This window comes from Phodopus roborovskii, unplaced genomic scaffold (genome assembly GCF_943737965.1).
Source record: "Phodopus roborovskii unplaced genomic scaffold, PHOROB, whole genome shotgun sequence".
Lineage (NCBI taxonomy): Eukaryota > Metazoa > Chordata > Mammalia > Rodentia > Cricetidae > Phodopus > Phodopus roborovskii.
This window is the reverse complement of record NW_026126636.1, coordinates 6,499,968-6,524,838: the sequence shown is the minus strand read 5'-3', so window position 1 is coordinate 6,524,838 and position 24,871 is coordinate 6,499,968. Positions and strand designations below refer to the sequence as shown.

The window sequence follows — 24,871 nt, the reverse complement described above, 5'->3', positions numbered from 1 at the left end:
GCATCCAGATACATGCAGTCACCCTGAAAACCCCTGAGTAGCTGGAGCCCACAGTCAGCCCCCCATCACCTCACAGCCCCCTCAGCGTGAGTGGCAGCTGTCATGGGGTGTGCAGTGGCTGGGCCAGCGCTTACCATGGAGCCCCCTAAGTGAGTTCAGAGCTGAGCTCCTGCCCTGCAACACAGGTGCAGGCACAGCCTGATGGAGGCAGCTTAGGCACCAGCGGGACGGGAGGAAGCAGACTGCGTGCCCAGGCCCTGAGAAAGTGCTCAGCACGCAGGGGCTGGGGGCCCTTGTGCAGCCCACTGTGGACTGCTCTGAAACGCGGAGACCCTCTCCACCCCAAGGAGGCCAAGGTTCCCTAAAGACATCTACAGTCACAGCTCAAGAGCCATGACACATAAGAGACCCCAGCATCTCTGCAGGCACAGGGGTGCACGTGAACAATCCCAATGTCTGGAAACTGCCAGACCTCCTGAGGGATGTACTGACCCTCAGACCCACACCAGCACAGGTCCATGCACAGCAAGCAGTGAGCGCCTAACATCCGATAGCAGCCCACTCAGGAGTCACCAGGAAGATGCTTGCAGAGGGGCCTGTGCTCACACACCAAGTTCCCAGGAGCCTGCCACCTCACACATGGGAACAACCCCACCCCCAGAACCCAAGAAAGGTGGGGCCCATCCCACACTGGCTCCAGTGGCCAGCCCTGCCTTCTCCTAAAGGTCCACAGACAGCCTCTTTACCTCCACCATTCTCTTCCTACTTCCGGGGCCACCTCTCCAAGGGCAGCTGGTGGCCGGACCGCCCAGTGCAAAGAGCAGGGACAGGCTTCAGGGCAGCCTGAGACTGGCCAGCCGGCTCTGCACCCAAAGCTCTAGCGCTGGGAACAGCTCAACTGGGGCTGTGGCTCCCACCCACAGAGGGCGGGAAGCAGGGAGGCGGGAGGCGGGGCTGGGCCAGTAGGCCTGGGAGAGTAGCCCACAGCTGAGCGACAGAGGGGAGGGTTGGCAGGGCCCCCAGACACAGCCGGGCCTCGGCAGGACTTGCCCCTACTACAACAGACACACCCATCCCAACTAACTCCACCTCCACACACGGCAGGTTGGATAAGAGGGGCCCAGGAGACCAGGGCTTGCCTAGGCTGCACACCAGAGTGGCTAGGGGACCAGTGGGGGAGGAGCTAGGTACAGGACAGTGCCTCAGGGCGGGCTGAGGGACAGAGGGGCTGAGGGTCTTCTGAGGTGGGGTGTAGCTAGAGAGTCTGGTGGGCTCTGCCCCCCCTTTTCTCCTCTGGGTGGGATTGTAGCCGGTGGTATAGGCAGGGGAGCAGAAGGTGGAGAGGTGGGTGACAGGAGGGGGGGGTGGTGATGTATGGGACCAATGTATGCCAGGCTAACCCTGCTGCGGAGAGCAGCTCACCCTGAAGGAGACACGCTCACCCCAAACCTCTGGCTAAGGAGCTGTGCAGGAGCAGACTCTCGGGCTGTCTGTCCTCCTGGGCCTGGCTACGGCAGCTGTGACCTCTATGTACCACTGTCTGTGGCCCCCAAATTTACCAAGCGTCTCGCATACACGAGGACTCACTCAGTGGCAGGCTATATGGCCAAAAATGCCCGGGGTGGGGCTAGAAGGCCCTGACCCAATGAGCACAGCGCCCGGTCTGTGGAGCCCTTATAAGGGCAGTGGGGACCACCAGCAAGCGGCCAGAGACACCTATGTCCCACCCCCTCCCCACTGCAGAAGAAGGCCTGGGACACCCGAAGCCAGGTATCTGGTCACCGCCTCCCTGTGGGGGGCAGGGCACCCAGGAAGCGCCGCCCAGAGAGGAGCTAGGTAGGGCCGCCTCCTCAAACCAGACCAGCAGGTTTGGGCTCTGGTGGGGGAGGTGGGTATGGCCTGGCCAGCTCTGGCCAGCTCCAGGAAACAGGTCCAAGAGGAGGGAGTGTTGAGTGCGTGACTCACTAATCACGGTTTGTCACACGGGAGCTTGTCTCTCCCTTTCCTGAACTTCATCTCTGCCTCTGTCTCCAGCACACAGTCACAGCCAATGGCAAAAGGTACCACAGGGTAAACAGAGGCAGGACATGCCCTCTGCGTTCACTTTGGTTTTTTCCCTTTGGAGACCTGCGTGCTCCATGAATACACCTGCCTACCTTACAGAGCCCCACACTACGCACACCATGTGACACACAGCACCTGCACCTACTCCAAAGCACGCCCTGCCACACGGCTGGCACTTGCGAGGGAGGACTCTGGCAGCCCCAGTCAGGAGGAAACACACCAGGGACCTGGCAAATTTCTCCTGGGTACAACAGAAACAAAATGCCAGCCCATGGGCCTCTGGAAAGGTTCACAGCAGTCCCCAGACATGGGAAACAAGGCAAGTGCCCTTTGGGTTCCAAGGACAGCATGGGGAGCTAATGGCCTGCACTACACAGGGGCGGGTCTCTAACAAAGCCAGGGGTCCCACTATGGTAAAGTGGGAAACCTGTGGAAAGGAGGTGGCTCGGGACTTTGTTACAGGTGCAAAACCAAAGAGGAAGGGCAAAGGATGATGGTCCCAAGAGTCTGGAGGATCTCAAGTTCAAGGCTGCCTGGGTTACAGTGAACTCCATCTCATCCTGGGCAGCAAGATGAGAGACCCTATCTCAGTACCAAAAAGCAACAACAAAAAAGTAGCCGGTGGTGGTCCCTCAGTAGGCTGAGGCAGTGGCATTACCGTACGAGGTCACCCTAGGATGCATGCCAGTACAAGCTAGGCAGGGATACATAGCAAGACCGTATCTCATCCCCCACCAAAGTATAAAAGGAGGGCAGGCAACCTAACAGTGGAGGCCCTGCCTAGACGCCAGGGAGGGGCTGGGGACTTGCATGGCCCAGTGGTAGCAAGCCTGCTCAGCATCTACAAGTGTTCAACTCCCAACATAGGAGAAGGACCAGGAGCACTGGAGAGTGCAGACAATGGATGGCACCACCTGTCTGTTTCCCTGAAGGGGCAAGAAACACGTTCCCTGTATAGTAACTGCTCTGCTGTAATAGTAGCGTGTGAGGCAATTTTCAGCACGCATCCTAACATCAAGTCACGGTTTTAAAGGAGAAGACTATGTACTCATGTTTAGATGTGTGTCTTGGGAGTCTCACCATACCTCGTTATGCAGAATGCTGGCCCCCACTTTGGTGGCCTGTGGGAGTACCGTGGTGCCTGGACCAGCCCATGGGGCTGCTAGCTTTGTCTTTTGCTCTCATAGGCAGTGCAGGGTTGCCACCCGGGCACAGCAGGCACCTCGCAGGTGCCAGCCTGTGTGGGCGGAGCCAGGGGCCCTGCATCAGGAATGCCCTGCTCCTCAGCACCCTCAGCAAGCCCAGGGCAGCACTGGCCCCATGCAGCGCCAGTGCTGACCGCCCCTGAGCTCGGCAGCACAGGAGAGGTGTGCACAGCTCCTGCTCAGCTCAGCCTGCTTTCATTTGCGGCTCCTTCCCCTCGCCACTGAGCATCCTTCATCCTTTCCTGCTCAGAAGCTAGCGGAATGTCCTCTTCCACTAAGTGTCTATTCAATACCCTTGCCTGCTTTTCTGCTGGGTCAGTCGGACCTTTGTGAGGCTAATCTGACTGTGTCCCTTTCTGCTGAAGACCAATTGGGGCCTCACAGCTACAGCCACCTCCCCACCACGAGCCCCCAGGCCATGCCCACCTCTGTCCTCATTTCTTCCCACCCTTACCCAGGCGCCTGCAAGGGTCACCACGGGCCCACTAGATGCCCTGTGGGACTTCTGACCAGATGCCACACACAGGGAACTTGGAATTTCGGCTGGCAGGCCGAGTGGAGGGGCAGCAAGGACAGGACCTCAAGAGGACCAAGTGGCAGAGGCGGGCCATGAGGAGCTGTGGCAGGCTGTGGGGGAGAGGCGTGAGCTTGAGGCTCTAACTCTGCTTGGGGGAGGGCGGGATCCAGAAGGCCAGAGTGGGTGTGGAGAAAAGTGGTCAGGATGGAGCATGGGCCAGGCAGCTGAGGATGGCAGCCAGGGGAGTGAGGGCGATGGAGGGGGTCAGCCACAAGTTCCATCCCCTATGAGCAACAGCAGGATAGCTCTGTTGGTAAAGTGCCTGCTATGCAAGTACGAAGACCCGGGCTGGATCCGAGCGTCCACGTGAAAAGCTGGGCATGAGTGTCTATAGCCCCGGCTCTGGGGAGGCGGGGTCAGGCTGATTCCTGGAGCTCACTAGCTAGTTGGTCTAAGTAAATTGGTGAGATGCGGCCTCAACAATGTGGAGAGTAACTGTGGAAACCAACCTCTGATCTCCACATGCCTGCCCACACGCGTGTATACACACATTGGCACTGTGCTAAGTGGACACTGGCGATGAGGCTGAGGGACGAGTACCATCTTGGAGAAGAGAAGTCCCACAATGTCTGAGACAGACCCATGGGGGAAACAGCAAAGTGGAGCACCTCCCTCCCCAGCAGACAGTAAAGCCCGCCACACTGTGGAGAGGAGACCGTGAGGCTGTGACACACAGATCCGGTGCAGGAGCATGGACAGACTCCCACCAACATGACTTCACTCCTTTTATTCTTTAGGGATTTATTTTTATTTTATGTACGAGTGTGTGCCTGCTTGTTTGTCTGTGCACACGGCTATGTGCAGTGCTCACAGAAGCCAGTGGAGGGCGCGGGGTCTCCTGCAACTGCAGTTACAGACAGTTGTGAGCTGGCTGGAGGTTGGGACCTAAACCCAGGTCCTCTGCAACAGCAGCCAGGGCTCTTAACCTCTGAGTCACCTCTCCAGCCCCAATGCACCGGACTTTAAAAATTAAGTGATTTTATGCCCAGTGTGGTAGAGCATGCTTGTAAACCCAGCACCCAGGAGGCAAAGGCAATAGGAATTGAGTTCTAGGCTAGCCAGAGACACATGTGAGACTGTCTTAGAAAACAAACAAGATTTAAAACAAAACAAAAAAAGCTGATTGGTTCTTCCCCCCCCCCCACTGTGGTAAAAGGCACATGGCATTTATCACATTAACCACTTGGAAGTGTGCGAAGTGTGCACGCAACCCAGCATCTTCAAATACACTGAGTGCTGTATGACCATCTCTTCTCTGTCCCCTCCGCCTCTCTACCTTCTGCTCCTCTGTGCTCTGCCAGGCACTGTGTACAGGTGGAACCATGCAATCACGCTTCCTCACGCCTGGCTTTTCTCACTAAGCATGTTTTTAAGGGTCAACCACACAATAGCATCGACTGACGCTTCATCCCTTTCTGTGGCTGAATAACAAGGCATACTGTGTACCTGCCAGCTTTCTTTCCGTTAGGGGAGGGTTTCGAGATTGTTTCCGCTTTCTGGCTGCTGTAAAGAACACTGCAGGGAACTGAGTGTGCAGCCATCTCTCCAGTTCCCACTTTCAGGAATTTTTTGTCGTCGTCGGTTTATTATTTATTTATTTATTGTGACAGAGTCTCTCTACACAGCCCTGGCTGTCCTGGGACTCACTCTGTAGACCAGGCTGGCCTCGAACTCACAGAGATCCTCCTGCCTCTGCCTCCCAAGTGCTGGGATGAAAGGCGTGCAAAGCAATGCTTGGCCCCTGCCTTCACCCCTGTAATGTGCACCCGGGACTGCAAGTGATAGGTCATATGGACAGTCTGTGTTTTGTGTTTAACCTTCCAAGAGGATGACACACTGTTTCTCATGGTGGCTGCCATTTTGCCTATGATGAATGAATTTCCAATCCTCTGTGCGCAATTCCCGAATTACTTCCCTCACTTTCCATATACCCCCAGGGTCTCAGTACATACATAGCCCAGGCCAGCTTTGCAGAGAAAGCTCTTCCTGCCTCTGCCTCCTGAGAGTGGGGACTGCAGGCCTGAGCCAGCATGCCTACTTACTCTTCTTTTGTTTGACAGAGGCTACCCTGGTAAGTATGAGGTGGTGACAGACCGCTGTAACTAGAAAAGTCAGTTAAAGAAGAGCAGAAAAATCCATACAAGGTGCTGGACCAACTGGCTTCCCGTCCAACACACAAAGGGAACCTTGACAGAAACTACACTATACACACATACAAAAGAGCATGCCCTTAAAGGTAAAACTCTAAGACTTCCAGAAAATAAAACAGATGGAGGCAGGAGGATTTTAAATTCAAGGCCTGCCTGGGCAAAAGAATGAGTTTACAGCCAGCCTGGGCAACTTAGGGCTGGTAAACAGCAGAAGAGGCTCAGGGGTGCAGGTGGGTGGCAGAGGGTCTGCTTAGCAAGTGTGGGGCCCTAGGTCCATCCGCAGCAGTGCACACGGGGAAGAAAGCCTCCTGGGCTTAGCACAGACCTCTCAGACGACACACCAAAGGCACAAACCACAAAAGAAGAAATGACCTCACCAAAATTTAAGGTTTTCCCAGTTAAGAGCACTGGCTGTTCTACCAGAGGACCCAAGTTCAGTCCCCAGCACCTACAAGGGGACTCTCAACCATCTGGAACCGCAGTCAGTCCCAGGGGATCCAAAGTCCTCTTTTGGACTTCACAGGCATCAGGTATGCACACGAGCATATACATACATGCACACATATTGTAAGCAAACACCCATACACATGCAAATAAACAAAATACTTAAAAATAAAGTTTTGTTTTGTTTAAAGATTTTTTTTTTTCCTCTACAAAAGTTCACGTGAAGACAAGCTACAGGCTGGAGATTTAGCTCTGTGGTAGATAGAGTGCTTGCCTAGCAAACACAAGAGGCCCTAGGTTCAATCCCCAGTACTGAAGGGGGGGGGGGAAAGGCAAGGAACAGACTGAGAGAGACATTTACAAGCCACATATCTGACAAAGTCCTAGTGTGTAAGATAAAGCACTCACAGAATTGAACAGTTAAAAAGCAAACAGTTCAATAAGAAAGGGAGCAGAAGCCAGAAGACATGTCAGCAAGGCAGATCCACAGATGGCAGATAAGCATGCCGAATGTTCAACATCATTAGCCATTAGGAAGATGCGCATTACTGCGCCTGAAAGGCAGCGTTAGACACTCACTACAAGAGTTAAAATAAAAAACAGTGACATTAGCAAATGCTGGCTGGCCTGCAGACAAGCAGCTCAGTCTGCGCTGCTGATGGCAACAGAAAACGGCACAGCCACTCTGACAAACAGCCTGGCGTCCTCCTTAAAACCTGTAACTGCCATACCACCGAGCAATTACACGTTGGGATATTTGTCCCAGAAAAACGAAAATTTATGCTCCACACAAAAACCACTATGGGAACGTTTACAGAGGCTCTACCTTGTAATAGCCAAAAAACTAGACATAAGCAGATGCCTCCACAAGCGGATGGTGAAAAACCCCGGGGTATCCATGAGTGCCACCCAGAAACAGCAAGGGAGGGGCTCCCGACACACGCTGCCATCTGTGAACATCTCCAGAGAACTACACTGCGTGAATGAAGACAATTCCAGAAGGTTCTCTGGAACGATTCTGCTTATGTAACCATCCTAAAATGAGAGAATTATAAAACTGGGGAATGGCCGGGTGATGGTGGCGCACACCTTTAGTCCCAGCACGCGGAAGGCAGAGGCAGGTGGAGTTCGAGCCCAGCCTGGTCTACAAGAACGAGTTCCGGGACAGGCTCCAAAGCCTGTCTCAAAAAAAACAAAAATCAAACCAAAACAAACAATAAATAAGAAGCCTGGGGGCGAAAGGGGTGTGGCTGTAGCAGGTCTGGCGAGGACCAAAGATGACATACACACGGTTGTGATCAATGTTTAGCCTTGACCACACAGAAGTCCACATCATGGCTCGGGATCTAGGCAGCTTTGCAAGATGTTACCACTGAGGGAAGATGGGGAAGAGCGTGACAGAGCTAGCTCGTAAAGCCTTACAACTGTAATGGGGGCCTACAGGTACCTCAAGACGTACGTTGACTTGAGAGCATTAGGCATCTATTTAAAATGACAGACCTTTCCCATCTTATACCTTCTTTTTGTTTTGAGACAAAGCCTCGTCCGGGCTGGCAGGTGAATGCCACCATGCTCAGACGAATGAATGTGCCGTTCTTCTCCACAGACTGGTTCATGTTCCTATTCTGCTCTCAGCCTACATGTCTCCACCTCCAGGAAGCCACCCCGGGTTTCATCAGGGCATCATCACTCTGGTGGCCAACCTAGACTAGGCGTTCTCTGAGTGCTGGTCCTCGACTTAGCAGGTGACCGCCAGCATGGCAGGAGGGCTAAAAGTTGTGACAAGTGAAGGAATGAAAGGCAACAAGGACCACAGTGCTGATGGCTGTCAATTTCCGGGTTTGGAATCGCCACAGAAACATGTCTCTGGGTGTGTCTATGAGGGTACTTACAGAAGGTTAGCTGAACAGGAAGACTCCCGTCCTCCAACATAGACAGCACCAGCCCACAGCGGGGAGTCCAGGGCTTTGTAAAAAGGAGAAAGTGAGGGGCTGGAGAGATGGCTCAGAGGTTAAGAGCACTCAGAGGTCCTGAGTTCAATTCCCAGCAACCACATGGTGGCTCACAACCATCTGTAATGAGATCTGGTGCCCTCTGCTGGCCTGCAGAAAACTGTATACATAATAGATAACAAATATTTTTTTTTTTAAAAAAAGGAGTCCTTTCAGACCCCTCCTCCCTCCCATCCTTAAGAAAAAAAAAAAAAAAAAAGGAGAAGTGAGTGGCTGGGGAGATGGCTCAGAGCTTGCTTGAACTTCCAGAGGACCTGAGTTCAGTTCCCAGCATTCATGTTCAGCGGCTCATACTACTCATGACTTCAGCTCCAGAGGACCCAACAGGCAGGCAGGCAGGCAGGCAGGCAGGCAGGCAGGCAGGCAGGCAGGCAGGCACGCACGCACGCACGCTTTAAAGGTAGAAAGGAGTAGTGTGTCAGCGTTCGTACCTTTCTGCTTCCTGCTGGCGGTCATTAGCGGCCAGTGCCTTCCGGGTCATGATACGCCGTACCCCCACCCGAGTGCAGACGGACCCTCCTTCCTTCAGCACAACCAGAGCACAACTGGCACGGAGGGCACTAAGGGGTGCCAGCTCCTCTGAGCGCTTCACTGTGGTGGACTAACCCTTGCATGGTTTCCAACATGGGAAAACGAGGTTCCCCGAGGTGGTGGCAGGGTTTGCACATGCCACCAAACTACCACAGTAGCGGAACTGGGTGACAAACTCCAGCTGGTCTAGACTCTTGCACAGAAGTCACTAGAGTGTCCGTCCCCCGTGTCCCCCTCCACCCCCCCCACTGTAAACCAGCTTAACGGGGTGGTCAGGGTCAGAAGAGAGAGACTCCCTTCCTGCTCAGCCATGCCCCTCCAGGGGACATCACAGCAGCTTGATAGCGCTTAGAACTAAAGCTAACCCCTATTTGGTGACAGATCTCCCAAATTCTCCCCTGCTGAGCGGGGTGGAGGGGGGACAGGAGGCGGGGCCTGAGCAGGAGGAACCCAGAGCAGATCAGTTTTCACCTGGACCCTGCTGGAAAACACACCTGCCAATGCTTCCTTCCTTCACTGGTGAGCTCTCAAGAGCAAAATCCCAGAGCAAGCCACAGCCAATCCCATGCTATCCCCACACAGTTTACTTTACACGCAGGGAAAGTTCCCCGGTGCTGCAGGGACTACAGGGTGTGGCCCCTGGGCTATGCCTTTAGTTGGGCAGGGGACCCAGAGCAGCAGGTGATTCTCTGTTCTCCTCTGGGCAGTGAAAGGGAAGGAAGGGGCAGAAAGCATGAGCCAGAGCCACTACGAGCTCACTTCCGGAAAGGGGCTTGTAGCGGCAGCCAACACTTGTCCTCTGCTCTAGGTGGCACGTGGGACATGAGCTTGACACCGAGGCACTGACCACACTTCGTACAGGGTTAGAGTTTGTACTGCAGAACAGGCTGAGCCCTGTGAGCTTATGAGTGTGTGTGTGTGTGTGTAATGGCCAATCCCTCTGCCTCTGTCCATCTCTTGCCCCTGCCATAAACAGAACAGGCCTCTAGCATCCTGCTGCAGTAGGAGACAAAGGCCGAGACAGACAGACAGCCCTGGAACCCTCAGACCCAGGCCTCACCATACACTGGGGCACTCACTCCTGCGACACTGGGATATCCTGGTCTGAGGCGTCCCTGTCGAGGTGCATTGTAGCAGCAGCACAGCCCCTGGTGGCCCGACTGTGCCCCACGCTGGAGATACAGGAAAGCAGCGAGGCCAGCTGCAAGGTGTTATGTGTGGGTACTATGCAATTGTACAGGCATGGAGAGGGGGCGGTTAAGGCTCCATTTTACAGAGGAGGACCAAGAGGCTTGGAGAGAAAAGGCACCAGGTCTGGACCACTCACTGCACCTCCATCATTCTTTCCTTCTGTCACTCAACAATGCTTTGACTGTTTAGGGCCGTGTCCCTATCCACGTGGCCTGGCCTGAAACCTGAGGACTCCTTACGCACAGGGATGCATCGCCATGGTTTTCTTTTCTTTTTATAATTTTTATCCTTGGCCGGGAGTTGGTGACGTACCCCTTTAATCCCAGCACTCAGGAGGCAGAGGCGGCGGATCTCTGTGAGTTCGAGACCAGCCTGGTCTACAGAGCGAGTCCCAGGACAGCCTCCAAAGCCACAGAGAAACCCTGTCTCAGGAAAAAAAAAAAAAAAAAAAAAAAAAAACATGTATCCTCAAAGTTAACTTGACAGCCATGCAAACATTAAGTCATTAAATCATTAAACTCATATGTTTACCCACAGCAAAAGCTTCAAAACTGTCGCTTGTGTGAGCGTGCACACTGACACACAAACACAGGCATCTCCCCTACACACACACACACACAAGCGCACGCGCACACACACACACACACACACACACACACACACACACACACACGGCAACTGCACGGATGAAGGCTGCTCAAGAGGCCTTGGACCCAGCCTAGTCTGGACCAAATCAGACAGAATGAAAAATGGGATCTCAAGGTAACTTCGAAGTGTGAGGCAATAATAGAATTCCTGTCAACAGACAGAGCTGAGAATTTTCTGACTAAAGTATATATTGTGTAGAGTTTGTTTTAAAAGGATCACCTGGGATGCGGCTACACCTGGCAGCTGCTGCAGGTAGGAACAGGCATCTGGGGTGGATAGGAAGCAATTCTCTCAAAGGTGTCCCATGTCTGTGAAGGGAGGGAGATGCCTGAATTACAGTGACTCTGGGAGCACCGCCCTCCCCCAACCACAGTGATCAGGACCCTAATGACAGGGCAGCTCCAGTCTGCACTCAGGCTGCTGACTCAATCCCCCAGCCGCCCTGGCAAGGAGCCAGTCATCACACACACACACGCACACACACACGCACGCACACACGCACACACACACACACGCACGCACACACGCGCACACACACACGCGCACACACACGCACACACGCATGCACACACACACACGCACACACACACGCGCGCACACACACGCACACACGCACGCACGCACGCACACACACACGCACACACGCGCACACACACACACGCACACACACACACACGCACACACACACACACACACGCACGCACACACACACACACACACACGCACACACACAGGAGAGGGAGGAAGCCGTCCTAGAGGGGCCGAAGGAGGCAGAGGTGGTGCAGCCACAGCTCGTGGGGAGTGAAGTAACATAAGCTCTTGGATGTGCTATTCACATCTTTCACAAATCCTCGCTGGCACTAAAGTAGTGTCGGCAGGCTATCCAAGTCGCAGCTGCAGCTGGCAGTGGTGACCACACATAGGCCCACAGAGCAGCTGGAGGCTGCAGGTGACAGCACTGGGCCTCTTTGTCCCAGGAGTGAGGACAGGTGGGTGGCAGGCCCAGTGAGGTCAGCATCCTTCCCATGGGGAGCATGTCCTGGGCCTACAGAGGCCATAGCCCCTCCAGCCTCCCTGGAGAAACATCTGCCAGGGATGGGGAAAGAGGGTGGGTCACAGAGATGTGTGTGCATGCATGTGAGTGTGTGTGCAGAGCATTGCCCACTCCTCTTGCTACTGTGGCCGGCCATTGCCACTCTGTCCTGTCTCCCCAGAGTGTGCTGCGACTTGGTCAGATGCTTAGAAAATGCAGGAATGTTTCAACACGTCCTGAAAGCTAATACAAATGTGCCACCCCCACCCACCCAAAGGCCACCAGAGGCACTTGAAAAACTCTACAGTGAGGGGTGGTGTGTCCAATGGCATGGGCCTCGGCTTTGGCATCCCTTAAACCTGGTGAGTCTTTCTGTTGATGAGGTGGGAACTAGCCAAGAACTCAGCAGGGCACATTAGAGACTCCCAAGGAGGGCGGACAGTGGGGTGGGGACAAGGGCAGGAGGGCCAATACCCAGAAGCCTTTCTCCAGGCCACCCTCCCCCACCTAGGGTCACCAGAAGTCTGGGGCCTGCTGAGGAATGCAAGGAATGAAATCGTGCCTGGCGCAGCTATCTCTGGGTCCCTCCCCCTCCAGATACTTTCGGGACCCCTGGGGTCCAGGCAGCAGCCTCTCCTGAGAAAGCCTAGGCCATCACTCAGTGACCCTGCTACACCTCCTGCCATTACCAGCCCTCTCCTCAGAGCTCCACTCCAGAGCTCCTTGTCCCCTCAGGGCCCCCATCTACAGGGCCCAGCCAGGGGCTACAGGGCTGATCCCCAGCCAGCACCCGGAAAGGCTTCCCAGCTACCCTGAGTTCTGAGAGTAAAGTGAGACGAAGCAGACACTAGCTGGGGGGGGGGGGGGGACACAGGGACGGCGACCCCCTGCTGAGGCTGCATAGATACAGGGTGTCCCCAAATCCTACTGAGCCTGTCAAGGGCCCCCTGGTTCCCTCCCACCACACTCTGGGGAGACCCAGCAGAGTCTTCCACACTCCTCAGTCTATTCCCTGATAATTAAACAGTAAGCTGATTAGTCAAGGAAAACCTTTAATTAGCCCCTGAAATCGTTCAGGAAAATTACAGCCTCTCTGGGCACCCTACCGTCCTCTGCAGGACCCAGGGTGGGACCACAAGAAAAGCAGGGATTGGGGAGGTCTTTGCCCTGCAGTCAGATCTGGAGAACCAGATGTCTAATGGTGGTGAAGGGCAGAGACCTCTGTTCCACAGTAAAGTAGCTAAAATAAACCCACAGGAGGCTGGCAGGACCCCTGCCGGCAAACTCTAACCTGTTCTGATGGCCTTGAGAGAAGACATAAATAGACAGACATACCACATTCATGGATTGGGGTAGGGGGAGACAGGCGAGATGGCTCAGTGGGTACCAACCTGAATCCAATGCCCAGAACCCACATAAAGATGGAAGAAGTCCTAGCAACAGTGGAGAGGGTGGCTGGACTGGCCTTCCTCTGTAACCAGACTGGTGAATACCCCAACTGCCACCTTAGAGCCTTCATCCAGTAACTGATGGAACCAGATGCAGAGATCCACAACCAAGCACTAGGCCAAGCTCTGGGAATCCAGCTGAAGAGAGGGAGGAGGGAACACACGAGCAAGGGAGGCTAAGATCATGGAGGGGAAATCTACAGAGACAGCTGAACCAAGTGTGTGGAAACCCACGAACTCTGGACTGACAGCGGTGGAGCCCCCATGGGCCTGAACTAGACCCTCCGTATGTGGGAGACAGTTATGAGGCTTGGACTATCTGTGGGATCCCTGGCAGAGGGACCAGGATCTATCCCTGGTACATGAGCTAGCTTGTTGGAGCCCATTCCCTATGATGAGATGCCATGCTCAGTCTCAATGCAGAGGGGAGGGGATTGGTCCTACCCCAACCTAATGTGCCAGCCTTCGACTTCTCACGGGGGACCTTACCCACTGGGAAGAGTGGATGGAGATGGGCTGGGGGCCAGGGGGTAGGAGGAGGGGTGGGAGGGAGAACTGTGGTTGGAATGTAAATGAGATTACAAAGATAGAAGAAGAAAAGCCAATGTCACAATGATGTCCTCTGGCCCCCACAAGCACGCTGTGGCACACTTGTACACACACTCATACACATGCACCATGCACACTAACTCAGAAATGAGAAATGAAAATTAAAAGGGCAGATAGCCCGAGGGCAGCGGGAGCAGGTGACTTGCCTGGGCCTTTGAGCTCTGAAGGCCATTGAGAAGCTACCAGTCACAAGGGAGGAGATACCAGGATCATCTTGGCACCAGGCTGTGGCTGCACCAAAGATTCCCCAAGGTGCCAGGCTTATAGTCTCAACTGGAAAATGGATCAGACGGGTGTGGCACCCTGGGATTCCAGGAAGACCGGGCTTGAAATGAAGGAGCCCTGTATAGGGCTCGGGGCCCCGGCATGCACCTCCAACTAGTTTCCCCTATTAAAGGCCTAAAGAGGATGTGTATCCTTACATGAACTTCCCAGGCCAGAGGTTGTATCAGGCCTTTGCCCCAAGCAGGGAAGCCCCAGGTAGCTGAGGCCAAGAGAGAGAGAGAGAGAGAGAGACTCCAAATGAGAGGTCACAACAGGCCAGCATGCCCTTGTAGGAAGAAAGATAAACAGTGTCATTGTATTTATGTGGCAGGCACGGGGACGAGCTGGTGTGGGGCGGAGCCTCTTGGAACACAAGGAAACGGAAGGAGCCACACTCTATACAGGCACACACACTAAGTAGGAAAAGTCCAGAGTGACTACCATGATTTAAATGCAGCCTTACTTGGGACCTGATCCCCCAAGACACCAGTTCCTCAAAGGCTCCTATAGACTCTCCCCAAGGGACAAGCATCCACAGGAGCTAGGCTAGGACTGGAGGGTTCTCCAGGCAGCATGGCCACACCACCTACTTGGGTCCACCAGCATTTACAAGCACTGTATACAAACCAATAAGAACAGAGTAAGGGACAAGGTACCAGCACCGCCCTTCCACCGCAGCCTACCAGTGTGAAGCTGGCTAAGGCAGGGATGCACCATAAACCAACAGGGACCAGGTCACAACTGGGTCCAGGCAACTACAGTGGTACTACGGAGAAGCATGAAGTTGTCAACTGTATTGGGGTGGGGGTGGGGTTGGGGGCAGGGAGCCATCGCAGACTTTGGAGTTAGTAGTCTCCCAAAGAGGGTAGGGAGTCAGCAGAGATGATGACATGGCCAGGGCTCTCAGAGCAGTTAGATCTAAGATAGGACTCAGCCTGGAATGTTCCAGGAACCCTTTGGCAGAGAAGAGTAAAGTGAAGTAGTCTGAGGTGAGGGCTGGGTGTTCAAGGGTCTTGCAAGGAGATTGGAACCACAGGGAGCATCCTCAACAGGGTTTCTGGCCATGCAGCCACAGTCTAAGGGGGCTGTGGGAAGGATGGAATAAAGAGTCTCCCACTTGGCCTGGAGGGAGGCGAGGGCTTGTGCAAGCCACAGAGACCATTGCTCAGACCTGTGCCCAGGAGAAGGCAGGCTGGAAGGCACAGCCTGCTCCAGATACTTGTCACAGTGTCATTCTTTGGTCAAGATTTGTGTCCCTAAGCTACACTGAGCCTGACTTTGGGGCCCCTGGGGCCTCTGCTTAGAGTCCCTGGTACAGGCTTTATCTCTTATTCCTAGAAGGCATAAGAACTGGAATTTACAGCTGGGCGTTAGTGGTGCACGCCTTTAATCCCAGCACTAGGGAGACAGAGGCAGTCGAATCTCTGTGAGTTTGAGGCCAGCCTGGTCTACAGGGTGAGTTCCAGGACAGGCTCGAAAGCTACAGAGAAACCCTGTCTCGAAAAACCACAAGAAAACAAAAAACAAAACAAAGAAGAATTGGAATTAACAGAAACACAGGTGAAAACGTGCTGTCCCAGCTTTTTGGAGGCTGAGACAGGAGAATTCCCATGAGTTTGAGGCCAGTCTGGGCTACACTGACAGACTGTCTCAAAACACACAAACCAATAAATAAGTTAATAAAACCGGTCCAAGGTCAAGCAGAGCATCTGACAGTACCAGGTGTGTCAAGGGCTCCAGGGTATGGACTGGGGAACACGGAGTGAGGCAAACTCTCACTATTACCTTGTCTCCTGATGGAGAGGACATCCTGCCCTCTGCTCCTGGGAGTGGCCTGTGGGAAAAGGCATGCAAGAGAGACCCTGGGGAGAGGGCATAGAAACACACACACACACACATTCACACACTCACACACACGCACTCACACATACGCACACACACTCACACGCAACCACTCACACACACTCACACTCTCACACACTCACACTCTCACACACACACACACTCTCACACACACACACTCTCAACACACTCTCACACACAGTACAATCATAAATGCTGTAGGTGGACACAGCATTCCAGTTGAATAATCTCTAAGTGGGCCACTGTGGAGATTCGGGGAAAGAAAGGCAGGCCGTGGAGACCTGTGGGCAGCAGGGAAGGAGGGGTCCCTCGAGAGAGGAATAAGGCTGTCTTAAGGAGGAGTCCCCAGGGGGGTGAGTATGCAGACAAGTCTTTGGTGTCCTATTTCTTCCCCTGGCCAATGTGACTGTTAACTGTGGGGACAGACAGGAGGGGCAGGACTTGGCATCTCCACTGGCCAGGACGGCTGGCCACTCTATCCTGTGGGAGTGGTGAACTAAACCAGGGATCTGGAAAACTGCACAATGGGGCTTTATCAGAGTTCCTGGGGCAGGGAGGGGGCGGGACATCCTCTGTGAGAGGCCCCACCTGTCTAGGTCCCCTCGGAGCTCCCCTGCAGTCTGGAATGAAAACACCAGGTTGGGAGTGATGCCAGCAAGCGGCCCTCCTGGGCCCCAACCCCAGCCCTGATTTCTGTAGCCAGCTGTCCTGCAGGGGGTGGGGTGGGTCCCCAGATCTATTACCAGCTTGCTACAAGACTGTGCTCCAAGCCTCTTTTAAGAAAAAAGGAAGTGATTGGATATAGCAGCACCCAGAAAAGGATGCTGAAGGACCGGCCTTTCAATAACACACTCATTTAAAGGACTCAGTCACTAACCCACGGGTCCACATTCAAAGTGCCCCATAGCATTCTGCTGGAAGCAGCAGAGTGTGGGGTCTTGAGACCCTGGGGGTGGATGTACAGTAACCAGGCAGCACCCATCTGGCAGAGGGAGCGTGCTGGTGCGGCTTCAGGTGCACAGCGCTGACCCCCACAGCGCTGACCCTCTCGCTCAGTTCTGAGTGTCCATACTAGCACAGCCCTGTTAGTAATTCAACCCTGTCTGCAGCACAGAAGGGGCAGGGGGCATGAGAGCCATGGGACACTCAAGGATGGCTTTGGAGGCCAAGTGCAAAATGCAGGCCAGGAGATAGTACACACCTGTAATCCCGGCATTGCACTGGGGAGGCTGAGGCAGGAGGATCGAATGACACAAACTGAGTAAGAGCAAAAGCGAAGGGGGTGCTCGCAGTAACAAGAGCGGTGGGAGAGAGAATTACTGAAGCCGGGAACAATGCATTGTGTGGAAAGTGACCAGCACCCTAGCCCCTGTATCTGGGGACTGCGTGTGGTTTCCCGCGATTACGCAGTGACTAGGTAACCAATGCACGTGCAGAACAATGTGTCTTCATAAGATGGAAATGCAGGAAGAGAAATGAGGTCAGTGACGGATGGCTTCAGGGTCCTTTTGCAGAGCACATGTGGAAGAGGAATGGGGGGGGGGCAGTGCAGCTGTGCTTCAGGTAAGGCCAGGGACGGGGCGCCCGCCAGATGACACATCTGGAAAAGCCATCAAGGCTCTGACCTGGGCAGCACTTTACAGAAATCCCTCAAATCTGCCTGGGCTTGGCAGGCAGGGAACTGAAGCCACCCCATTTTACCAGGATCCCAGCAAGGGGACTGGCCAAGAGATAAGCCAGTGCTGAGCATCCGTCAGGGAAGTCCCCATTGCCCCTTGGATTGCTGGGAAGGAGCAGGACAACAGCAGTCTCGGGAGACAGACTGCAATGGGCTATGGCTTCTGTCACATCTATCAACGTGTGCTCCCCTGGGATCTGGAGGAGCTCCCCTTCTGACCTTCCTTAGCAACCCCCCAAACCTTCCTGTGGGCCAAGGCATCCAGCAGACAATAAGCTTCGGCCCGGATGAGTGAGGGGGGCAGTCTACTTCCCTGGCTGCTGACTTGGAAAGGGGCAGCTTCCTACTCCAGCATCTGTGGCCACCAGTCTGTTAGGGAGATGCAAGAAACAGCTGCTGAGGACACCCCTGACCGGCGTCTGGCCAGGAAGTCTAGCTCATCATAAGCCACAGGCCAGGAGCGGGTTCACAGTAGTGCTCAAGGAAGGGCAGGGTCGTGGGGGTGCTGGAGGGGACACGAACTCAACATCCAGCACTCGTGTCCAATGGGTCCCCAGGGAACTTGTCTGAAAGGAACTCATGGGGATAGAAATGGACACTGTCCAATCAAAGCAACTTTCAAGTCACTGGAGGGCTGTCAGGGTAACCAGGGATTCTGGAGTCCTGAGCCAGGGTTCAAATCCTGACCCTCTGTCCTGACACCTGCCTGCTGGGTACCTTAGACATGTCTCCTACCTCCCCTGGTCTGTTTTCCTGTGTCTACAGTTGCAGTATCTTCTTCCTAGATTGTTAGTGTGGGGGAAGGGTTCTCACAGGACCCTCCCTCCATCAATTCCCTCCCCTTCCTCCTACACGACAACTCTGCTGCCTCTCCTTTGACAGCAACCTGGGCTACCTGCCTTGGCTTTTGGAGTACGTCATGCTTCTGGCCCCTCTGGTCCACTCCCTGAGGCTGTAGGCATTCACCATCAAGTCTGGTTTATGTCACATTGGGATGGAACCCAGGGACTCGCCATGCTAGGCAACACCCCCCAGCCAGTGAAAGCAAGCTTTATAAAGGGAAAACGCCGCCGCCCAAGCCCTTCTGTGACAACTGGAAGCCACACTCCTCACCTGTCCCAGCTCTGCAGCATTTGCCATGCACGCCCAGTCTCCAACACCACAGTCTGCTCAACTCCACTAACCCAAGCTCTCTGAGGCCCCGGGGCCTTGGCACCTTCAGCACTCACCGCCTGTGCAATTTTTCTACTCTCTGTTCGGGGCCTGGTTTAATTTTTCCTCAACCAGATCTGACCGTCCCACTCAAACCCCTCTGATCTGGGTGTCGCCATCCGGAGACACCTCTGCCAGGCTCTGTTAGTTAGCCCTGGGACTAATAATCTCACAGGCTGAGGATATTACCTCGGGATGTTCCCAAGTCCAGGCCTTTTCCCAAATGTCTACCCTGGGAGGCATCCCTAAGGGAAGAGGGGTCAAAGCTGTGGCCAGTATCATACACGCCCTAGAGAGTACCTGCCAAAGCCCCCGAAGCCTGCCCTCTGTCCTGAACATGAGACTAGATGGGCATCAGGTACAGAAGCCACACAGGCTGTCTCCTCAGGTGGTGTCCATTGCCTGGAGTAATGGGAGGCCACCATGTCCTGAGGAAAGCATTCCACACAGAGCCACAACTGTCAGAGCACTGCTGGGAAGCAGGCAACACAACCCTCTAGGAGAGCCATTTCCCAGCCGCGGGGCCAAGTATGATCTGCTGTGGCCCACAAGGAAAGTGGCTGTGGCTCACAAGGAAACATTCTAGAATATTCATCACAGCACAGTGCCAGACCCAACAAGCAACTGACCACATGGCCACCAAAATGTGAGACGATGACTCCTGTGTGACCCATCATGAGAAAGAATTACGAAACAGCATGGAAAACAAGTGGCCAATCCAGACCTTTACTGGGCAGGACACTGCCGGGCATGTTCAGGTGACACAGTGTCTGTGCACTGTGAAACAGCAGTGGACACGAGCCACCCAGGGGCTTCCAAAGGACGGAGGCCACCTCAGCAAGGACCCACTCATCAGGTGGTGCTGATGCAGCTAGGGAAGGAACTATCACCAATCAACTATGTCTCTCGGGGCTTTGCTGATCCAGTTCCCCAGGGAAGCTAGGAGAGGGGACATGTGCTGGGTAGATGGCATCCCTGGCTGTTCTCCTGTGGCCTGACAGGGATGGCTGGGTGACCCCCTAACACTGAAAGCTCTGCTTTTCTCCACAGCCTACCACGGAGCATAAGGAACAAAACTAGTCGATATAAAACACTCTCATAATACCCCAAACTGAGCCTGGGGAGGCAGAGGAAGGCAGATCTGTGTGTTCAAGGCCAGCCTATCTACAGAGCTAGTTCCAGGACACAGGCTACATAGAGAAACCTTGTCTCAAAAAACTTAAAAAAAAAAAAAAAAAAAAAAAAAGATCAAATAGTAAGAGACAAGGTCCTTCCCACAACGCCCATCTTTCCTTATCTGTGCCAAGCTGGCACTGTAGGGCTGGGAGGCTAGGTGGCCCACAGACCTGGGGCTGGCACCTGGCACTGCCAGTAGCAGTTGGGGGTTGGCTGGCCGTGTGCCAGGTGTCAGGCCAAGCCCTCACACCCAGCACTCATTAGGCCACTCTGCGGGGGAGGAAACTAGGGTCCTGGTAAGTGGCCCTTCCCAGGCTGAGCGTCTGGACTGTCCCCCGGCCTCTACTAGCAAGGAGGGCTTATGCACATACCGCTCTTGGTGACCTTGTATCCCTTCCTGTCCCTCTTACTCACCCTGCAGAGCTTCCTCGAGGGACTTTCCAAGGACAGGAGCCTCAGGACAGACCCAGAGTATGGACACTCCCCCTGTCTTAGCTTCATTTCCAGAGGTGAGGCTCAGTGTCCCCGGCTGAGGTCTGGTCCCAGCCTACTCCCACAGGAGACTGAGCAGGCCCTATGGGCTGCCCCAGAATCCAGCCCAGGGCCTAACAGCCTCCCCCACCCCAGTACTCGGCAGCCAGCTGAAGTTCCAGAAGCACCCTGAACCAGCAGCAGTGCACCCTCGGGAACCAGGAAGAGGCAGAATGGGCTTTCTCACAGCAGGAGAAAGCCAAGGCAAGCGCTGCCCAAGGCTGACCAACTGCAGTTACCAAAGTGGAGAGATGGCTGGCTAGGGCAGGGGGGTCAAAGCCTCAAACTGAAGAGTTTGGGGCCACAGGAACTATAGCAGTTAAGGGTGGGAGCCAGTGACGACCACAGGGAGAGCAAGCGGGTGTTAAAGAGGGAATTCCTAAGGTGGCGCCCACCCAACCAGAAGCTCACTGGACTCTGGGCCACCCAGCAACACGCCACTCCCATAGGCCCAAGGGAACCTCCCCTCCCAGGTCACACCCTCCCAAGGAGGCTAGATAGACACTGGGTTCCCACCCAGGGAGTGGCTTGGCTGTCTGCTTCCAGGAACAGACCTCCTAGGAAGTGGACAGTGAGTTTCAGGTGGGGAGGGGGGGAGGAGTTTTGGTCAGCTTCTGCCTCTTAGCAAAGCGTTCTTGGCGTTAGTTTTTCTGTCTGGAAAACAGGGTTGTCCTTTTAATATTCAGCTCACCCATCTCACAAGATAAGGGAAGAAACAGGACCAGGCACACGCAGTGCTCTGCCTCGTTAAACATTAACGGGCACCAAGATTCTTTGAAAGGCAGCAGGCCACAGAAGCACTCAGGGCCATTGCTTCTGAGCTGGGATCCCAGCTGCTCACCTTACTCATTAGCTGACCTGGGGCAAATCACTTAGCGTCTTAGTAACAGCGAGTGAGTGCATACACAGTGCGCGTTAACGCTGAGGGGTGAGCCCAGCCTACCACCAGTGTTTTCCCGGTGGGTGGCCTTCGCTGCTTGTGGGAGGGGGCGCCCTTTCTAGTCCCCCACCACCAGGATGCACTCTGCAAGGCTCTGTCAGACGTCCCTGGTCCCCTAACCGCTGCACGCGCCCCGCTTGGATGTTTTAGCTTTTGACCCTGCCAAAGTCTCTGTGCCCGTCAGACTTTTATCTTTGCACGCTCCACCTACGCCCAGTCTGTCTCGCACACCCCCAAACCTAACACTCATTCCCGCACTCCCTGGGCGGTGACCTCTGACCCGCCCCCCCCCCGCACACCTTCCTCTTGGGTTACTGAGAACGGGGCGAACCCCTCCTGCGCGCCCCCACTGAGCGCTCGAAACTTTGCACAAATTTCACACTCGGCCACGCCCCCTCGGCTGGCCCGAGCTCCGATCGCCACAGCCCCCTCCCCCTCCCTCACGTCCCGCGACCCTTCACCACGCGACCCTGGCCTCTACGAGTGAACTTTGACCCCCTCCGGCCCCGCCCCCCCCACCCGCTCTCCCACAGCGCGTGCCCGGACCCCCGTGCCCGTCAGCCCCAAGCCTCCGTCCTGCACGGTAACCCCCTAGCCTACCGGCTTGGCGCCGCGGTCGCTCGCGGCCTAGCTACCCGGCCCGGGACTCCGCGCTCGCGCACCGCCTTCAGCCGTCTCGCGCCGCCGCCGCCGCGGCCACTGCCGCCGCCATGTTGAAACCCCAACGAACATCCGGGGCCTCCCCTACTCCTCGCCGCCCACTAGTCCCCATAGCAACGGAGCTGGCCGGTGGTGGGCGGGGCATGCTCTGGGCGGGGCCAGACGGCGGGCAGGGTTCCTTGCAGCCGCTGATTGGTGCAGATTGTCCAATCGGAGACCTCCGGGAGAGAATGCGGAGCCGAGATTGGAAAATTTGGAAAAGGTGCGGGGACGCTTCATCCCCGCCCACTCTGGTTCTTAAAGGAGAAACGACGGCTTCCTGGGCACGCAGATTCCTACCGACTCCAAAGGAAGGCAGTGGGGTGCAGTAACATAATGGCCAGAAACAGTTTTTAACACTTTTTATGCCTGTCTCAGCATGCGACTGGTTATGAAATAAGCGGGGTACCACAGCGCTGTTGATTTAATACCCATTTTGCAGGTAAAGAAGCAGGCTAAACGGACGCTTACTTGGTTTATGACCTCAGGAATCAGATAACAAATTTTGAAAGAAGTGTGCAGGCAGAACCTGAAAACCTGACGCTACTTGATCTTAATCATTTTAATAAGTTTAGGGTTTTTGTTTGTTTTTTTAATTAGTCGCGGGGGTGTGAGGTCGATAATTGGGTAAAAGGTACTTGCTGCCAAGACCAGCGGCTTGAGTTCGATCTCCTGAAACTATATTGTGGAAGGAGAGAAATAATTCCCATTAGTTCCATTCTGACCTTTACAAGTGAGCCATGGACATTAATTAAATAAATAAACATAACTTAAAAATTTAAAGTTAGTCAATATGGAAATCACTGGGGAAAAAAGAAACCCATAAATGCACCCTTGGATCTATGGTCTTACTGAGACCTCACCTTGAGGTTTTTGAGGGTTTTGTTTGTTAGTTTGGGCAGTAGGCATTGAGCCTAGGCCTTCATAGGTGGGAGGCAAGCAGTCCCCAGCCTAGAGAATTCTAGGCCAGTGCTTTACCACTGAGCCACTTGGGAAGCTGAGATTACAGGCTTGCCCCCAACCGGTCTGGCTCTCTTGGTTCTATTACTGGCTCTTTCCTCTGTTCTTCAAGGGATCCTCCTGCTCCTGCTCAGGGCTCTGTCAAGTTTCCCTCAAACACCACCTTCTCTGGAGGAGCCAGCATCCTCACCTCTGTCCTAAACCCTTTGTCCACTTCTGCTTAATTCCCTTGGCTGACGTTGCTTTTGTTTGACGGTTTTGTTGGTCTCATGAGACAGGACCTCGCTCTGTAACCCAGGCTGACCTTGAACTCATCTTTGCTCACGGCTCGGCCATGACTTTATTGGCGTGTAAGTACTCAGTACATATTTGCTGAAGGGCTGGTTGAATAAGGGGTAATTCCACCAAAAAGATTTGGTTAAATGCTTGTTGCCTGTCCTCTACACCAGTGCACACTGCCAGACACATGTCCGCGTTCTGTTTACATCTGCAGAGAGCATGAATGAAGGGCTGCTGATGAGATATTCCCTGTTTCCTGCTTTTCGCTCCTTCCCTCCTCTCCATCTTATTTCTGGTTGAACCCAGGGTCTCTGATGCACTAAAAGAGTGCTCTGCCAATGGGAATACAGGCTTATGTCACTATGCCTGGAAGACTGGACAGAATAGTATAACTTTCTTTTAAAAACCATATTTATTTTAGCAGAGCATGGTGCTGCTGTCTTTAATCCCAACACTTAGGAAAAGGCAGGCGGATCTCTGAGTTCGAGGCCAGCTTGGTCCACAGATGAGTTCTAGGACAGCCAGGGCTACACAGAGAAACCCTGCCTCAAAAAAAAAAAAAAAAAAAAAAAAATTTTTCTACTCCCCTCTTGTGTGTGTGTGTGTGTGTGTGTGTGTGTGTGTGTGCATGCACATATGACACACATGTATATGCAGTGTCCTCAGTCAAAAAGAGTGGTCTCAGGCACTGAGCCATTTCTCCAGCCATAGAAAATACCTTTTAAAACCAAGACTATATATACCTGCAGTGACTCTCCATGTCACTCAGTATTCTTCAAGAAGATTAATTTTAGGGCTGCTGAAGAAGCCATCCTATCAAAGAACTCTAATTTGTTTAACCACATTTTCTTGTTGAGCATTTGGCTTTTATAAACCATTATCTGCACCAGGTGGTGGCACAAGCCTCTAATTTTTTGTTTCGGTTTGGGTTTTTGAGACAGGGTTTCTCTGTGTAGTTCTGGATATCCTGGAATGAACTCTGTAGGCCAGGCTACCCTCAAACTCAGAGATTTGCCTGCTCCTGCCTCCCCAATGCTGGAATTGAATGCATGCACCACCAGCCCTGATATTCCAAACATTTTTATGCACCAGGAGTTTTAGGCTGAAGTGGAGTTATTGGTCTCCAGTTGACTCTGGAGACCTAAGTTGGGAGAATCCTTCTTGCTCATTCACTCACTGACCACCCTCTGCTGCCTCCCCATGGTCGGGCATGCACATTACAAGATCGTACGCTAGGGATTCACACTTGAGCCTGCATTTAAAGTATCCTTTCCAGTGTTTAAGTTGTTTTTTCCTCCTTTTTACATCATTAGAACTGTTTGTTAGTGTGAACCAAAACAAGGAGAACGAAGAGAAT

The 24,871-nt window shown here is 53.9% G+C and overlaps 1 protein-coding gene across 1 annotated transcript in view; it reads right to left on the bottom strand.

The window, feature by feature from the left end:
- The window catches only part of Pak4 (p21 (RAC1) activated kinase 4), a 38,442-nt gene extending 16,111 nt beyond the window's left edge, over positions 1-22,331 (bottom strand). The window contains 1 exon segment of the mRNA XM_051207571.1: positions 22,177-22,331. The gene's annotated coding sequence lies outside the window, so the exon portion shown is untranslated.
- Between the last annotated feature and the right edge of the window lie 2,540 nt (positions 22,332-24,871).